Genomic DNA, 16411 nt, shown 5'->3' with positions numbered 1-16411 from the left:
AGCACTGCATAAGGCCAGGCCTCCACTAGCTCCCCATGGCCTTCACAGTGAAGTCTAAATGCCTTCTCCTGGCAAGACCTCCTTGCACCTGCCTGTTGTCCACTTGTCTCCATCAGCCACACTTTCCCACCATACCAGACTGGGCCCATCCTCAGAACATGCCACATTCCTGGTTTCCTTCCCTCTTCCTCCCATTTATTCAGCCACGATTTGCCGAGTGACATATTCCAGGATCTAGTGTGAGCATTTGGGTCATATCAAGGAGCAATTCAGTCCCGGCCTCCATGGAGCACAGAGCCTATCCACCCAATACTCCTAGACTCTTACCCAGGCAGCTCCCTCCACCTAGACGGTCCTTCCCCTTCTCCACCTGTGGACGGCCCCCTGAGGCCACCTCGGGAGCCTCCCTGATCTTCCCTGCCAGAGCTAACCGGGCCACCTCTAGCTCAGCTCTTTCCTGCCTTGGAAGGTGGTGGTTACACATCTAGCTTCTCTACCAGACTGTGAACTCGTCCAAGGGCAGGGTCTGTCCTTTCCATCTCTGTATCCCCAGTGCCCAGTGCAGCATCTGGCACATAGTAGATGCTAGTAAATATTTGTTACTACACAAATCGCAATGGAAGTCAAAAGAGCAGACATTTGCAAGAAGGAGGGAGTGAAATTCCCTCCAGTCTCCACATGGGTTGTGTTATCCCCTTTAGAATGTCCTTTGTTTAGGCTTCCTTACCCCTGAACTTGGCTCAGCTCCATTAACGTGGGGCAGCTGTCCCCAGCACTAGGCTGTACCCTCCAGCTCTCTCCTGAGTCCTGCCAACTCCCCACAAGCCGTGTCCTTGCTGTCATTTGTATCCTTCATGTTTTTGTATCCTTACTTCACTCACTTTATTGAGCGTCATCAATAGCATCAATAACACCAGGCCCTGTACTAACCCAAGGCAGGGGAAGGGCCTAAATGATCCCCCAAAGGAGTCTGGGATCCAAGAGTGGAAATTTGGGGCTTATGCTCACTCGCCTCCTCGGCATGACTGGGACATTGTAGCAGCACAGGCTCCTCTGAGGGCCCCAAAACCCATGGTCAGTGCAGTAAGTTGCTCCCCTCTCTTCTGCTCGAGAGGCCACAGGCCAGGTCTCTAGGTCACTGCAGTATTCCTGGTGCTCAGCACAGAGTAGCTACTCAAGAAATGCTTGCTGAATAAGTCTATCTTTGGCTTCACCAAGCCAGGCCCTGCCATGTTCTGAAAGTTTCCCTGAGGTTCCCCCTTCTCTGTGCTGATTCACATCCACACAGCCCTTCAAGGTCCATCAGGCCTATCCCCAGCCTCGCCCCTCCAGCTGTCCCCTCTGCCAGCCTGTGGGGTGCTTCAGAGCTGATGTTCCCTGGGCAGAGGCCCCGTGGGCTGGGAATACGATGGGAGAAGCAGCCAGCCACGAGTTGGGAGGGCTACGCTGTAGCCTGCCTCTGCCTTTAGCAGGCAGTGGGATCGTGGCCAGTTACTTCCCCTTTCTGAGCCCTATCTTCCTCCTCTGTAAGGCAGTAGGCTGGCCTCCCAAGTCCCAGTGGTCCTCCTGGCCCTAACTGTCTGATGGCAGCCCAGTGCAGCTGTGGCCCCACTCCAGAAACAGTCCCATGGTGAGGTCAGTGGGCCAGACGGCCCAGCACTCTTGCTGACGGGCTAGCTGGCAAGCAGCTAAGCCCTAGGCCCTCTCCAGCAGGATAATTGGGTGCTCCCCACCCCTCCCCCAGCCTGCTGGAGGCTGCCCAGCGGCTGAGATAATGTGGGCATAATTGGGGAACTTGCGCCACACAAAGCCAGGAACAGGAAAAGCCAGTTGGGAGGGCTTGGGCCCCAGGTGAGAGCGCAGGGAAGGGGTGTGGGTTCCAGGAGCCATTTCGGGATTGGTGCCATGCATGGTGGACCTGCAAGGGGAAACGGCCCTCTGAGCCCCTGCAATCCTGTCTCCTCTGGTCCCCTGAAGGTGTGGAGGCAGGCAGGGCACAGTCCCTGGGGCACAGGTTGACATTCGTTGGCTACATCTTCAGTGGTGACCTCACCCTCAGAGCTGTGTCAATGCCAGGAGGTGAGATGGCTGATAGCGGCCAGGCATGGGGTGGGGAGGGTGCTGCGAGGTAGCCGGGCACCCCAGAGGCCCCCTTACATCTACCAATCCCTCACCAGGCGGGGCGGCCCTCCCCAAGCCCATGTCTACGTTGGGGTGGAGGTTGCTTTTTTCCCTCCACTGTGGCACTCCCAGAAGCAACCACATGGTGGGGAAGTAAAGGACGTCCCTAGCCTCTCTCTTACTGGGCACCAAGTAGGTGCCCCTAGCCCTGGCCCTTTTTGCCCTGGTGATGGGCAGGGTGGGGTGGGGAGGGGAGGATCTTTAAGGAGCAGGTACAGACTCACTTTGGCGTTTGCCTCTTTGCTACCTCTGACTGTTAGCAGGGCCAGGGGAGGTGACCTGGGGGGTGAGCATAAGGGAGCTTTTGGAGTAAGGGGCTTGGGGTCATTAAGGGTAGGGATTCGATCCCAGAGTTCTGGAATTGGGAGGTGCTGGAAGATTTGAAAGGCCTAAAAACTCCACTTCCCCACTCCAGACTTAGGGTCCGGGAACGTAAGCCTCTTATTAGGGGCTGCCTTCCTTGGTCCAAGGACTCAGAGTTGGGGAGAAGGACTCTTGTTCTTTAGATTGGGAGGTTTTCAGAGGGGAGCAGAGTCCAGGTGTCTCTAACAGGCGGGGTTAGAATGCCAGAGTCACCAGAGGAGCAGGGATCACTACCAGAAAGAAAGAGAAAGAGCTGGATGGGAGCAAGAATCCTGGAACAGGTGGGCCATGAGAAGGCAGGATTGATTAAAGGCAGCCTGCTCCAGGGACAGGCAGAAGAAACAGGGGTTTAAAGACTGCACAGCCCCTCTTCTTGCCTGTCCAAGCTTCTCCAGACACTGCAGCCCTGACAATCTGAAAGCTGAGCTGACGTCTCCCACCTTCTGAAGGCTGTTCCATCACCACCCTTTCAGGCAGCATGGCGGGGCTGTTAAGAGCCAGGCAGCAGGGGTTTGCATTCCGCCTCTGCCATTGATGAACTGTGCAACCTTGGCCAAATGACTTAACCTCTCTGTAGCTCAGTGTGTGCCAAGGTTGCACATCTGCAAAATGCGGATTATAATAGTTAATACCTGCCCTATAAAACTGCTGTAAGGATTAAAAGAGGGAGTCCATGGGAAACTCAGAAAGCAGCACTTAGGACAAATGAAAGGCTCATTAGATGCTTCCATCATCATCATCACCATCATCTTTCATCTATGAAGCAATAGGCCTCCCTCCCTGGAACTTCATTCAACAAATATTTGCTGAGCACCTACTCCATACTGGACACTGTAGGGAGTGCTACTAGGCACCCCTCTTCCAGGACGCCCTTGTGACTGTCATCTCTTCCTACTCAGCTGACAGCTCTATTAATACCCCAATAACATATAACACTGACCTATACCCCTTTATCTTCTACTTCCTGGCATATGTGTCTAGCCTGTCTATTGTCTCCCAACCAATTGTAAGCCCCTGCAGGAGATGAAAGGAGCAGGCCGGGCCTTGGGTTGAGTTGACCATGTCACACCTGACACTGGCAGGATCAAGGGCTTGGGGAGTTCCCTGCTGACTTTCTCTGATTCCCTAAGCAGTCAGGGCTGGTCCACAGAACACATCCTCTTTTCTTCCTTGCAGGTTCCCTCTTACATGAGAAGCAGAGGCTGGCCCAGATGTGGGAACTGGGACCACTAAAATGGTAGCATATTGGAGCTTAATGGACCATGCAATCCATCATTTACAACGATTGGAGGGATTAGGTCACCTGCCAGGGACACAGAACAGCAGCACCCAGCCCAGTGCTTTCCCACCCTGCCACAAAAACAGACTCTGGCTCAATCTAACTCCCTGGGGCCTCTTTCTGGGTGGTGTCCCTCCTAGAATATAACCTCAGTGACTCCTTTGCCCCTTGTGAGAAATGGCACAAACACCAGCTACAATACTGGTATGGCCACTGCATCTGCAGGTCACTTGACTGGGTGTCAGGTGATAGGTCAGAAACAGGGGCTTTGGGGATCCCAGGTGTGTGTGTGTGTGTGTGTGTGTGTGTGTGTATGTGTGTGTGTGTGTGTGTGTGTGTGGTGGGGGGCACCTGCAGGAGGCTACTATGTGCTGAGCAATAAGAGCCAGAGAGGTGGGGAGTGAAGGGCAGAGGCATCCATAGAACCTGTGCCCTCAGCAGCAGAGGGGTTCTTGTATCCCACAGATATCAAAAGAATCAGTCTTTTTTTTTTTTTTTTTCTGACTTCAAGCACTGCCTATATTCTCCCTGACCACCCTATGAGCTCCAGGATCTGGGACCCATGCCCCTGGGGCTTGTTCTCAAGTGCCTCAGTTTCCCCACTAGAGCTCAGGTTGGGCAGTTCAGGCTGCCTCGCTTCCCAGAAGTGCTGAGCCAGCATGACGGGCCTCAGGCCAGCCCCCTGAGACGTCACAGACCTGCAAACGCCTGAGCTCAGCAACAAAACACAAAGGCTCCTCAGTTGTGGTGGACAAACCTGCTCCCCAAGGCCCTGCCTGCCGTGGAGCTCATCCGCAGGCCAGTGCCACAGGTTCCCACGCAGCGGGGTGTGGCACACTCCGCTCCCCACATACCCACTTCTAGCAGTTTCTCTTCCTGCCCTTTTAAATCCCAGACCCCTCTCTTCCTAGCAAAGCAGGCTGGAACCGGGCTCAGGCGTAGGTGAAAGTGGGTACCTAGGTGAGGCGAGGGGGATTCGGGGCTTCCTGGCATGAACCGCTTCTTTTGTACTGGCTGTGCCAGCCCACCCCAGTCCCTCCTTTCCTGAGGCTCTGCCTGGGGGCCTTGAAGTGACTGGGCAGAGGGGACCCTGGAGTAAAGTGGCGGCACATTGCAGAGAGGGAGTGGGTCTGTGTGCACGTGTGTGTCTAAGGCGGATGCTGGGCTCCCCCATAAGGGCCTCTATGAAATCGATATTCTTCGGGATGCATTTCTAGGGCTTTCCAGGGATGCTCCCACCCCCACCCCAGGAACTGGCAAAAGGGGACAGGATGTCCGGTGAGAAACCGGCTAAGTGGTAAGTGGGAGTGACTCACCCACTGGGAGGGGCAGGGCCTCCATCTGAAACCCTGCTGAGGCAGCACAGTGACCTAAAGGGTATAGGCCCCCTCCTCCCCATGCAGTCGCTTCTCCGAATGTCAACTCCCAGGGCTGGTCAGCTCCATACCTTCTGAAGTCAAGGCCTGCTCCACCTGGGAGAGAGGCTGATGTGGAGGAGCGTGCGATCAGGACATCCACCCCCTTTCTGGGGTCCCCTCCTTTCACAGGTTTTGCCAGTCAGTGTCACCTAGACCCTGATCATTCTGTCAGCAAAACCCAGAAGGCAGGGCTCTCACTGAGCTTGTCCTGACTCATTTCCCCATTAGCCCAGGAGATTCACAGGTACCCAGTCCTGCCTCCAGACTCCCCTCCACACTCAGGAAGGGGAGGAGGGCTCAGCAAGGAAGCAGAAGCAGACTCAGCAGACCCAGTTCTTGTCCTGGTGCTCTAGCCACCTTTCTCTGGGGCTGGGCACAGTCTGGACTTGAGTCCGGCCTGGCCTTACACTGCTGTTAGTCTAGCATCTCTGTGTCCCCTGCCGCCTGCAGTGCAGAGACTGGCTGGTGGGAGATGCTGATAACATCCCATGAGCCCACAGTCAGGGGCTAACTGCTATCATCCAAGTCAGTGCCTCCGCCTCTCCTTTGGGGTCACCAAAACTGCCGATGTTTTCCTCTTGCTTGATGACCCCCCAACTTCCCACATTGAGCTGTTTAATGATGGGCTGTGGGGCTGGAGCCTGGCACCTTGGGCAGGTGAGCACAGTGTGTGGGAGAAGAGGGGGCGCGGCAGCCTGGGAAAAGCCCCGAGAAGGAGCCAGCGCAGGAGCCCAGGATCTTCCAGACAGGCCAGGCTGGCCAGGCTCTGCTTCCCTGGCAGTACAGAAGCCCGGGATGGCAGCAGGGATGGCAGCAGTGATGGCGGTGCTCTGGCAAGTCCCGCCTCCCTCCAGCAGGACAGGCTGGGGGACAGAGATGAGTCAGGGAGCTGAGTTTTGCCTTCTCCCACCAGGTGGCTGAGGACACCTGGACTCTGTCCTGCAGGCCCGTTTCATGCTGGCTGCCCCATCCCCACGGCCCATTGTGGGGCTGGTCCTGAGCCAGCCTCTGACTCCATTGTGGCACCCCAGGAACACAGAGCCTCTCTCGGCCCTGCCCGCCTCTAGCCTTCAAGGCATCCTCTTGGACCATTCTCCTGTACCTGCCACCTTTGCTCTGCTCACCTGGATGTTGGGAGAGGCAGGCTCTGGTCCCCACTACTTGGCCACTGTTTTTCTATATGGCCTTGCATAGGGTAGTTTCCTTTGCTGTAAAATGGGAGTATTGGCTCTGATTACCTCAGGGGACTGCACTTTGGACATGACCTGTCCAGCTCTCCCTGACCCAGCTGTGCCTTTGCCTTGGATCAACTTCTGGAGACCTATCTACCAAGTGGCTGCTCTGCCTCTGTACACTGCCCAGCTCTTTCAGGAAGACCTCCCAGGTTAAGTGGAATGCCAGGAAAATCCAGGCCACAGAATGGCAAAGCTGGAGCACACAGGAGCTCTCCGACAGTCAAGTAATCACCAAGTCTTACTGATGCCAGCATCTCAACAGCTTTTGAATTCTTCTTGATTTTCCAGCCCCACTGGTCTCGATTCAGACTTCCTAAGCCCCCTCCCGCTAGTGCATACCTCCCTCCACCTCACCTCCGGCAGTCTCCCTTTCTTATTTTCTCAATATTCCTGGGCTGGGACTTTGCACTAGCCCTTCCCTTTGAACCTTAGCACCTGCCATCTCATGCCTCCCTCCATTTCCCAAGCCTTGCCCCTTGTCCAGGCCAACATCATCCCTTCCCTAGTCCACTGCTGCATCACACTAAGTCTACAGTCTCCTGCCGCCAGCTGTGCCCTGTAAGTCCTTCACTCAGCTGCCAGAGGGATCTCTGTAAAATGTAAATCAGTTACTACTTCAGACCCTCCCATGGTACCCTGCAGCCCTCAGGATGAAGGTTTTCTGGGCTCTAGACCCTATCATGGGCATCCCCATCCTCCAGCCACTTCCTCTCCCAACTTTCTCTCTCTTCCTTGCCACACTGAACAATCCTGTTGGTTCAGGTTGCTGCCTCGGCTAAAACTGCACCACTCCCCCGTTACCTGCGCAAGTCCTTTTCATTCCTCCCTGAATCACCTTAGAGTTGACTTTCAAGGGGGAGGCTTCCCAGAGCCCTCCTCTTCCTACCATCATGGATTGGGTGTTCCTGCACCCCCAGGGTCCCAGTATCTCGGCATGCACCTGTCACAGCCTTTCTCCTACTGAGTCTGGAAAAGGCCAGGATTTCAATCAACCCAGTGCCTGGCACATGGGAAACACAGGGGGCTCAAGTGGCAGGTGGAAAATGCTGTGAGCAGCTGGGGGCCTGAGCCAGGGTTAGCCATTTCTCAGGGCTGACTGCAGCTTTCTGGAAACTGTACATTATGCAAAAGGCAGGAATGGAAAGTGAAGCCTCACACCTGCATGGAAGGGAAGCAGGTCAGGGTCTGAATCTTCTCCTTCCTTGACTGAAAGCAGGAAGCCATGTCCCAGCAGGAGGAAGGTTGGCCCGATCCCTCGCCCACCTCCAACCCCATGTCTCCTGCTTACTTCCCTGAGACATTTTTCAATTCCTTTCCTCTCTCCTCTGCCCCAGTTCCCAGCACCTAGGCCCTCTTCCTTCCTCATGCCAGACCATAAGGTGACAAACATTTTTCTCACCCAAGCAAACTGCATCCCTGAAGCCCTGCTCTGGAGATCTTAGCCTTGTTCGTGTCTGCACTCCCTGGTTCATCACCCCTCCCACCACTGCTGGGGCTTCTGCTGTCCCAGCCTTTCATGGTCTGGCCAACCTGGAACCCCCTGGCTCTGAGGCCAAGATTCAGGCAGGTTCCATTGTCTGTCGCTGATGCCAACCCTCTCCACCCCAGCTGCAGCAAACGACACTGTCTCGTAGCAGACACGGCAGCCTGGATTTCCCTCGGCAAGTGTGCATTTTTAATGACACATTTTGGGGAGTGTAGGCAGCAGCCTCTTTGGAAGGCTAGTGTGGGGGTGGGAGAGGCGGGGGGCTGCCGAGAAAGCAGAGGGAGAATTCCCCAGGCTTCCCCGGAGAATCTTTTAAAAGCTCAGTATTGACATCTGCATTGTCTCAGCCCTGCAGGCTTCATGCTGATGTTCAACACCTGTTTGGAAGCAGAGGGTTCTCGATCTGCCTCATCCCAGGAGGGGCCTGTGGGGCCACCCCAGTGCCCAACCGTCCCGATGCCCTGTCCAGCTATGGGCAGCTGCCTGCTTGGATGGCTGTGGGGGTGAGCGGAAGGCAGTGGGGGAAGGTGTACAATGCCTACCTGCAGGGAACGTTCATTCTAATAGGGATGGGGTGGGAGCTCTGGGGTCGTGTAGAAGGCCCAACAGAGGAGAGATGAAGAGGAACATGGGTGGGGGTGTAGAAAGTAATCTGTGAGCTCTGACTTTGAATTCAGATAGACCTGGGTTTGTGTCTGCTGCATTTTAGCTGGCTGACTTCGAGAAAGGTACATTAATCTCTCCATGCCTCAGTTTCCTCATGTATAAAATGGGGCCAATAATAGCACTATCTCCTAGGGCTAACTTGAGGATCCAATGAAATAATTCAGTTATGCTCTTGGCATAGTGCTTGGCCCACAGCTATGCTATACAAGCAGTTGTATTATTCGCTAGGAGAAAGAACCTACCTAGAAATCACATGCGCTGGTTCCCTGATTCCCATCCCGGCTCTAAGCCCACCCTGTGATCCCGAGCAGGCCCCTGCAGTGATGAGGCTACTCCCCCAGGGCACGAATGAGCTCTGCACTAACGACAGTTTGGAGGGGAGACTGTCCTGTTGTGGGGGCTGTCCTGTGTGTTGCAGAAGTTTAGCAAGATCTCTGGCCTCTACCCAAGTGCACCCCCTCCACTTGTGATGACAAAATAACCACAGACGTTGCTGCATCTCCCATGGCAGGCAAAATCATCCCCAGGTAAGACCACTGGCCTAGAGGAAGGGAGTAAAGCTCAGGCAGGGATGCTGGAGCTCACGATGGGCATGCGGGGCTGGCTGTGGCAAGCTGGTGCAGAGAGGAGTGGGAAACACAGTTGGGGGGCACTCTGGTGGGGAATTGTCATTGTTTGTCCAGAGACAGAGGGTCCAGAGGTGGCTGGGAACAGAGGTGTAGGTCTTCCTGTCTGGAGAGCCTGGGCTGTGTAGGAGGGGCAGCGAGTTGTGTTTGGGGGAGACAGGTAGAGAGAACAGGGCCCTCTGGGGAGCTGGCTGTCAGAATATGGGTTATAGAGTGGAATGCGTGTCCTCAGAGGATGCAAGAGGGTAGACAGGGGCAGCGAGGGGAGTGACACAGGGGACATGCAGTGGGTGTTGTGAGCACCTTTAGACAGGGAGGGGAGGGAGGCTACCAAGGTAGGGGCTGGGCTGGGTTTCTAAGAGCTGAAACAAAGTCGGGCAGCGTCTTCCTTCGGCTGGTAAAATGCTATCATTTTGGAAGGATTTTCACCTCATTTGGTTCCTGCTTAAGTGAAATCCACAACATGTGTTCTGTGCATTAGTGGAGTGTTTGTGCTTAATTAGTGGCAAATTCTTTCATATTAAAGTCATCAAGTTCTGCCGTTTGCGCTCCTCACCCTGGGCCTGGTTCTCCTGGCTTTTCTTTGAACACAGGAGGGCCTGATTGCAGACTTGCATGTGGTTCCAGCCTCGCAGCCTCAGGAGCAGCACACACATGTGCACGCACACCTTCCCTGTGGCATTCGGACCCTACAGCACCAGCCCTTGAGCCCGTCCCACCCAGGGCTGGCATCTGGCACTCCCAGAACTTCCATCCATGCCCCAGGCACCTTCTGCTCCCAGGCAAGGCTTTGGAGTCAGAATTCTGCCTGCCCAGAGGCACTCTGCTGTGGGAGGCCCTCCTTGGTGAAACCTCACCCTGCAGTGTCTCAGGTGGCACAACCATGGACTGAAACTCCAGCTGCAAAGTGAGGGACTATTGGTTCGGGCTTCAGGGTGTGGGTGGGGCCCTGCTGCTGAAGGGGCAATGAGGAGAAGGCAACCTGACTGTTCAGAAGGTTGGCCCCGCACATTCCAACCAGGCAGCAGGACTAGGAGCTCTGTGCACACTGCCAGAGCAGCAGGTGGGGGGCCACTGGAGTGACATTGGGACGGAGGGCTCTCGACCCCATCCCCTCAAGAAGGCCTTGGTCTCACCAATCCCCACTGCAGTGACCCCTGAGATAATACTTTGTAGCCACAGCACAGTGGTGACCTTGAACTCTTGGACAGTGAGTGGGGAATCGGTGACCAGAGCCCCAGAGCAATGTCTTCCCTCTACCTGCTTCCAAAGCAGCTTGGGAAGAAGGAAGGATCTGCATAGGCACCAAACCCGCTATTTCATTTCTGGGCAGAACTCACCAGTCTGGACCCAATGAGCGATACTGTGCTCAAATTGCACACAAGGTCTGGGTTAGACGTAACATTCTCAGGTGGGGCTGGGCCTTCTGCTGAACCCTTCCCTGTACGGGTGATACGAGAACTGCACCAGGCCTTGGCACAAGGTTCTCAGGGCCTCTTCTGTACCCGGACTTAGGCGGTGCCAGGAAAGGGAGCTGTGATGCTGGAGGAGACAGCGGGAGCTCCTCTCCTCACAGCCCCTCCTTGGTGAAACCTCACCCTGCAGTGTCTCAGGTGGCACAACCATGGACTGAGACCCCAGCAGGCCAGCCTCTCTTTCCATGTCTCGCTCAGGGCTTGTCTGCGCATCCAAAAAAAAAAAAAAACAAAAAAAAAAACGCCACAAACCCTTCTTGCTTCCTTGCCGCCCCTATGAGCTCTGCTCCTGGATCAGGGACCTCAGAGCCGGGGGATAGCAGTCTTTATCTGATGCACTTCAATGACCAGGGTCTGGGGCCAGAAAAAAAGGGGGGATGGGAAACGGAACTAGCAAAGGCTTAAAGTCGAGTTTTCTCTTGACTTCTTCAGCTAGTGTGGCCCCAGGAACCCCCACCAAAGGGTCTCCAGCAGGACTGCTGGAGGTGGGCCAGGAGGGCGGGTCCCCCAGGAACCAGCAGATCAGGGCCTCAGGACTGCTGGGGTAAGAGGAGGCAAAACCCCTGGCCCTGTGTTCCCTCGGCGGATGAGAGGACCCAAACCCCACAGAGGGGAGACCAGCCCATGCCCAGATGTTCAGGCTTATGTCTGAGTATCATCTGGGTGGGGCCTGGGGTGGGGAGGGACCACATCACAGGATGCAACAGAGGTGGGGGAACTCGGGGACCGGGCCAGGGATTCTGAGTGGCCCTTTCATCATTGCAGAGGCCACTCACTTTTCATGCCACCCCCCACCTCAACCTACTTTCCGGCTCAGCTACCACCCCAACCCCGATTCCCTCCCCTGGCCAAGGGTCCTGTGAAAATGAGCAGTTATCCTCCAAACATAAGCAATGACCTTTTGTTCAGCTAGTGCTGGGCCTCCCAAACTCATCCACCCTCTCTGAGGACACCAGCCTGAGCTGGAATACCCAAACTTAATGTACTTGCCCCAGTGTTAACCACTGAAACCATTCCCCTCAACCACCCACAGAAATCCCAAGAGTAGCCCCCGCCCAGGTCTCAACATCAGTGCCAACCTAGACCACAACACAAACCTGGGTCATGACCCCAACCCGAGTGTTAACCTCTTCCCGGTTTAACCACAGAACGAAGCGAACTCCAAGCATGGCCCTCAGTGCAGCAGCAGGCCTGAGCTCAGCTCCTCTGGAGCTCCAGGTCTAAACCCAGCCCCAGCTGGGGGTCACCCAGGAGGGCAGGCAGCCACGGCCCACAGTTTTCTTTCCACCTGACAGTCCCCCATCTTGGGTGGGCAGAGAAAGTGGGGTCTTCAAAAGTCATGACATGGGGTTTTGGGAGAGGCCAGCCGAGCTGAAGGCTGCCCTGTGGGTGGTCTGCCTGCAGGGGGCACGGTGCTGTCTGCTCTCTGCCTTGCTCTCACCCCGCCACAGCAGGGCCTGTGGGCACACCCAGGTCCCTGGGCTGTCCCTTTCCCCAGTGCCCAGAAGGCTGAAAGGGGCAGTGGGAAGGCAGAGGCTTCCTTGTCTTTCTTGGTGCTAATGTCAGCCTTGGCACTTAACCAGCAGTAGAAGCTATGAACAAGTCTCCTAACTTTCCCGAAACCCAGCCTTTTCACCTGTAAATGGGCCGAAGCACATCCACCCCATTTGGTTGGAGGGAGAACTCCTGTATAAAATGACCTCCCCAGGCCCAGGAGTCTTCTGGGAGCCCTCCTGCCTGGCCTGCCCTGCTCCCAGCTCCCGGCTGTCATCCTCCCTTCCTCCCTCTTTCTCGGCAGCACTGAAATCATCACTTGGCGAAACGCTGAGGGGAGCACATCCCTCTGCCGCCGCGGCCTGTCTTCTTCCTGCCCCGCCAGGCAGGGGCATGTGGGGTGAGGGGCCTGAGAGGCGGAAGGTAGAAGCCCTGAGCTTGGCCACATGTCCCCAGCTCCACCTGCTCCCTCCCAGCATCCCCAGTGGTGTCAGAGTTTCGAGAGTGGGGTCTTTCCCATCCTTCCCCCGCCCGACCATCCCTCTGCCCAACACGAATCTATCAGGAGCCTCGCCCAGCCCCGCTTCCAGCTCAGACTTGTCGGGGTTTCAGGAGTCACTGGGTAGGGGCTGGCGTGCCAGGGCCTGCTCCGCATCCTGCCTCACGGAGGAGCCAGCACGTAGGCTTGGGGCTCGCGCCCAGCTGCGGATGCAGCTCAGCCTCGGTGGCCACCTGCTTCCCTTCCCTTCCCTCGTTCCATTCCCATGCCCTCTTGGCTCTGTGCAGAGAGGCCCCTGAAAGCCCAGGAGTGACTTGTGGCAGTGATATGTGTGTGTGTGTGTGTGTGGGTGGGTGGCGGGGGTGGGAAGTGGACCCCATGTTTGCCACATCTGGGAAGAGTGCTGCCTGCCTCCTTCGGCCACCCCAAGGTTGGGCCCACCCCCCTTAGCAGCAGCAGAAGCTGGGGCTCAAGTGCTCCTCTCCTTCCCTCCCTGGGGGAAAAAGTACAAAAGGGTCAGGTTCCCTGCCAGGACCCTCCCAAAGGATGGCAAAAACAGTGAACACACGTGCACTGCTGATCTGTGCCAGGCCGGGGGCTGAGTATTTACATACATTAATTCACTTAATCCTTACAACACCCCAGGAGAGAGATTGTCCCCGTCTTAGAGATGAGGAAACTCAGGGAGGTCAAGTCATCTGCCCACGGTCACACAGTCTGCAAGGCTGATTCTGATCAGGGCAGTCTGTCTCTGCAGGTGATGTTCTTCACCACACTCATGGCTCCACGGCCTCCCTTTCTCCCCTTCCTGGGGAAAAGAGTGGCCAGCACCCTCTGAACCAGACCTGGGTGAGCAGCCCCTGCCTGCTGGCAGTGCTGGCCTGAGGCTGACGATGAGGCTGCTGGGAGCTCCTTGTAGAGAGGGCAGGCATCATCCCCCTGCCCCTGCCTCTCCTCCTTCGCTCTGGGGGAGGCTGAGCTGACACCTTCACCCCAGGACTACAGGGGCTAGCAATCCCGGCAGCCCAGCACAAGGATATGACTGAAGACTCCAGACATGAAAAGCCCCCATTCTTCCCCTGTTTCCCTTCCCTCCTCGTCCCAGAGCTCAGACACTTGACTTCCAGTCCAAACCCTGCCACTCTTGGGGTGTGTATCTCTCTGTCTGCCCCTCAGCTCCTCCACCTGTGAAACCTGGAGGTGGCACCTGCACCCATTGCCTCCCCAGGCTGTGGGGTGGTGAGGGCCAAGTGAAAAAGGAATGCTGAGCGCCTCTGAAAACTAAAGGGTGAATGACAGTCTGCATGTATCAAGTACCTGTGACGTCATCCATTTACATGTAAAATCTCATTTAATCTTCACAACTACCCCAGGTAGGGAGTCCCCTCAGCCTCAGGCCAAGAGAGGAGAGTGACTGCCAAACTCTGTCCTTTCCCAAGGCCCAGGAATGGAAGGTGCTGTTATTCTTTTCCTCGTTTTTCACTCAGCCCCTCCCACTCTGGGCCATGACCACCATGAAGCCCAGGAGGTGGCAGCAGGTGCTTGTGAAGAGTCAGCAGAGGCTCCTCACACCCCTCCCTGAGTTGGGGCACTGGGGTCCTGGGAGGCCCAGCTCAGCCTCCAAGACAAGTGGGGGGCTCTGACACACCTCTAATGTTGGACAATGAAGCCAGGTTTCCCCAGCCGAGGCTGCTGGGATAGCACACCAAATTAGCTTAATGAGTGAGGCCCAGCTTTAATAGGCGCCCTCCGTGTTGCAGCGCCGACTCCTGCTTTCATTTTTAATGCTGGGAAAGGGTGGGTTTTCTTTTCTCTCTCCCCGTGCTTTTCACCCTGGCTAATGACTCCTCACTCAGAAAGGCCCCTACCACTGCTAATTAGATTTAATTACTGGGGTAATGAATGATTTGATTGGAAAACTAAAATATTGTGGGTGAATTTTGTGTATAAATAGGAAAGTCAAAGGGACAGGGAACTCAGGCTGAGACCAGTCTGGGGTGAGAGGAAAGACCAGGCTGAGCATCGGTCAGCTGGCAGCTCTGAGACAGGGACCGTCTGCTCTCGGCTCCCCATTCTTAGAGGGGGAAATGGAGGGACAGAGAAAGGGAACTCTTCCAAGGCTGCCAAGAAGTTGGTGGGAATCAGAGGAAGCAGGAGCTGGCAGGGTCAGACCCAGGGAGAAGAGGGGTGGGAAGGAGTGACTTGAGCCTGGATGGCTTGGCTCCATGGCTCGGCTGGCTCAGTAGTGTGATCATGGCCCAGAAGCACCTGGGCAAGAGTTATCAACCAAACACTAGCCCATAGAAATGTACTGTGGTGGCCTCTCTTGTTGTGGTTACAAAGACCCAGCCTCTGGGTCACCAGATAAGCAAATAGCTCAAGCCAGGAGGCAGCCAGGTTTGGCGAGAAAGAGCAGTTGGGAGGCCTGGGTCCCCTGGAAGGTCACTACCTCTCACTGCAGAAGGTTCTGTCTATTTCCTGCTTGGCTCACAGCCGCCTGCTTTGGCCTGAAGTGATGTGGGCTGGGGAGGGCAGGGTGGGCAAACACATTTGCTCTTTGAATTTGATGGGGACACACCAGTTTTGTATTACTCTGGGGAGGGGAACCCTGGAGGAAGAAATAGCAGGGAAAAGGGGATGGGGATGCTGGTTTGGTCCACAGTCCACTCCAGGACAGGCCCACAATGATACCTCTGTGCTGAGGGCCTGAACTCAGGTGTCTTGCTGCCCCCCAGGCATCTTGCCCTCCATGTGTACTGAGCTCCTCTCTCCAGCTGCTCCTTCAGCCCTCCCCCTCCCAGGGCCCAACCACAGTTGCATCAATACAGCCCCTTGAGTCTCCTTCTGAAGGTCTAGAATACAGCCCTTCAGCTCCCTCGGCTTCCTGCAACTCCACAGGGAGGTGAGGCTCCTACTGTTTCTTATCTGGAATCACAGTACTGAAAATATCACACCTTTACTGAGCACTCACTGTCGAATGGGTATTATGTTAGGTAATCCGTCTCCCTAGTATGCTGAGAAACTGAGGCTCGGGCTCCTGAAGGGATCTGTCCAAGCCACACTGCTAATAAGTGGATTTAAATACAAATCAGATCTTGTTACACAAGTCCCCAGTCAGCTCTCCACTGCCTTGGGGTAAATCTAAACTGCTTATCAGGCCTTCACGATCTGTCCCTGCCCATATTCCCATTTCCCTCTCCCGCCCCTCCCAGTTCCCCACCCTCCCTACCAGTCCCCGCTGCCAGTGGAAAACTCCTACCCACCCTTCAACACTCAGGTCCCACACTGCCACCAGCTCTGACCTCAGGTTCCCACACAGCACCTGGCTCCTTGCTCAAACAGCTCTCCCTGGCACACAGTGTTGGCTGTGCCATGAAGAGAGATGTGCTCACCCCCGACGTCCCAGCACACAGCCTGACGCCCTGGATCCAGGTCTGCTCGATGAACTGCGAGTCAGAGTCAAATCCCAGAGAACATACTCAGGGATGGGGGTACCTGGTGGCTTCTCAGGTCACTGCAATCTTTTAATCAAGACTTCTTAGGAAGCTGAGTGATCAAAGAAGGACCAGAATCCTTGGTGAGGGTCATGCTTATTTACCAAAATGAGATTCTCTGTAAGAGAAAGGCTGATGCGCTGCATATGTGGGGGCTGCATTCAATTCATGCCTCCAGTGGGAAGTGGGAGAACC

The 16411-nt window shown here is 55.6% G+C and overlaps 1 protein-coding gene across 1 annotated transcript in view; it reads right to left on the bottom strand.

Annotated features, from left to right (window-relative positions):
• The window catches only part of NECTIN1 (nectin cell adhesion molecule 1), a 68534-nt gene that overhangs the window by 18479 nt on the left and 33644 nt on the right, over positions 1-16411 (bottom strand). The gene's annotated exons all lie outside the window — the stretch shown is intronic.

Source organism: Rhinopithecus bieti, unplaced genomic scaffold (assembly GCF_001698545.2).
Source record: "Rhinopithecus bieti isolate Rb0 unplaced genomic scaffold, ASM169854v2 scaffold_5002, whole genome shotgun sequence".
Classification (NCBI taxonomy): Eukaryota; Metazoa; Chordata; class Mammalia; order Primates; family Cercopithecidae; genus Rhinopithecus; species Rhinopithecus bieti.
This window is presented reverse-complemented; position numbering and strand designations above follow the sequence as displayed.